The following is a 2,508-nucleotide window of genomic DNA, read 5'->3' as shown; positions in this document are numbered from 1 at the left end:
CGCCGAGTACATTATGCGAGCTACCGCGCGCCCTCCGTCGCGTCGCCTCTTCCCTCCCTCTTCTCTCCCATCCAGTCCTTCCCACCCCCTCATTTTACCCTGTCTCGCGCCGGCTCACGACGAGACGTTGCTGCAGTTATCTACCCCCGCCCGCCTATCCTCGCCAATTGCACTTTGCAATTAATCTCCGATACCGCACGTGTGCCGGAATAAGGGAAGAGAACGGGAGGAGAAAGGAAAGAGGAAAGGGAACCGGCAAACTTTGAACCGGAAGTTGGCGAACGCGACTTGCGCGTCTTTATGCTTTGCGATACTCGCCAAGTCAATTTCGCGAAAGAAAATATCATTAATCAAGAAAAAGATCTATCTCTCTCTCGTAAAAACGATTTAATTTATAAATAGAATTATGTAAATGTAATTATAAGAGATAGCGAGTGTATTATGTCTGTCGTGTAGCAGAATCGTATAATAATTACATTATTTTATATATGCGATCATTTCAACGTTGCATTTTATATTGAAAATATTTAAATAAATTAGAAATAAATGAAAATAAGCGAAAGGATTATTTACCGTGACATATTATTAGCCGCTTATTATGCCACGAACGAGGCTCTCTTGACCACTCTCTCAGAGCGTGTAATTCAATTATAATATTACAGCGACGAAGAGAGCCACGAAGAGGAGAAAAATTTATTCGCCCGGAGCACGCAGTTAATCGAATTTGCCGGACAGTTTCCGATATCGTAATGCAGGGCGCGTCATCGCAAGGGCGCATTCGAGAAAGAGTAGGTATAAGGTATAAGACGCGAAGCTCTCTCTCCGGAAGAAAAGACTCTCCGCGTAACACTTTCTCCGATTAATTGCGTTAATTGTCCCGGGGTAATATCAGTCGGCAATTAAGGCTGCGACGGCTAATTAAGTTCGGAACGGAGACATCGGTCCGAGCAGCACTAACTCCCACCCTCCCCTATAACCCTTCACCCTTTGTCCCTCTATCTGCCTGCGTGTCGTTCTATCGCTCACCGTCGTTCGCGATAGCGCACAAAGCTGCGGACTAACTGAATTTTCTTGAGCAGTCACAGGCGTCCATCAAAGATCCCGGCGATGGAAGGGTCCTCGTAAGGGCCTTCTAAGGGTATACCGTAACCCGCTTGTACTTCCTTCCTGCGACAATTAGACAGGGCCGTAATCGATTCTTCGTGGAATACCAATCACGTGCGGAAAAAATTGCAACTCCTGTAAATAGATGCGCGGTCTAAATATTTTTTTCTTAATAAAAAAAAAAAAAAATCGGATCTGCCGCAAATACCGACGGTGACGTTTATGCAACGTTTTCAGCGTCGCTCTTTTTAGCGCTGTGACATCAAAAGACTATAACGCAATTGTTCGAAGCGCGCGTTGCAAGATGCGGCCGAAAAAGGGCAGGGAAATGAAGCGGAGAGAGGAAAAGGGCGCTCATCGGCGAGGAGCGTAGGATCGGCCCTGAGTATCCACCTCACCTATAGCTAAACGCATCTAGTCTGTATACTGGGTGTACGCGATAAGTAATTCACTTAGACCTCTATTGAGTTAACCCTTGCTGCTGCCGTGCCTCCATTTAGCCTCTGAAACCCGCTGTTCCGGTGGTACTCCCAACCTGCCTCTCCTCCCTTCACGATCCCCCGCCCGCGTCTTCCATCGTGGGTTGTCGTTGGACGATATTAAAATTATCGAGGAGAACGCACGTATACTTTGAACACCCCTTACACAGGAATACAGGTGCAACGCGAAAGCAAGATGCGCGTTGCATCTCGTTGCGGAAAAAGAGAGCCATCGTGTTTTGCGGTCAAAAATTTAAATATAACAAAAAGGCTCCAGAGATAATAAAGAAATTTAAATATAAGGATATAATTTTTGGTAAATCAAAAGCATACTTAGAAATTTGCACACGCAAATTTTTTATGCAAAAATGAAAAATGATAATTCTCTAACGATGTCTCTTCATAACTGTCAAATGCGGAAAATTTAGATCGTAACGCGATTAATTTATATTATTATATATTTAAATATTTATACATGAATGGAACACATTTGTATAATACTGATAATTTCTTTAACGAAATACTGTTTTGTAATAAATCTTTTTATTTTTGTGTTACGTGCGATATAAATAAAAATAATTATGTTTTCACAAATCCAAGTCTGTTTTTTCATGCTATCAGTTCTTCAAAATTTGCTTTAGATCATGAAATTCTCCGCTTTGATGGTTACCTTGGGTGAGGCGAACGATTGATATCCGCTCGATTACGTTGGGTGGAGAACAGACAGATATGGAGGAAGGAGGGTAAAAGGTCATATTGCGGATAGGCAAAGTAAGTATCTACCTCGTCGAAATGTCGGCGTAAGACCACTTAGAGCAAGGGTTCGTCTCTTTAGGAAAGCTTATGGCGGGCCCTCAAAGTGGCCATTACCAGCCGATGGTTGGCTCGTAGATGGTCAGTAAAATCGACGGCTAGCTCTTCCACG

Source organism: Formica exsecta, unplaced genomic scaffold (assembly GCF_003651465.1).
Source record: "Formica exsecta isolate Colony F162 unplaced genomic scaffold, ASM365146v1 scaffold201, whole genome shotgun sequence".
Taxonomy (NCBI): domain Eukaryota; kingdom Metazoa; phylum Arthropoda; class Insecta; order Hymenoptera; family Formicidae; genus Formica; species Formica exsecta.
Note: the sequence above shows the minus strand (reverse complement) of the source record.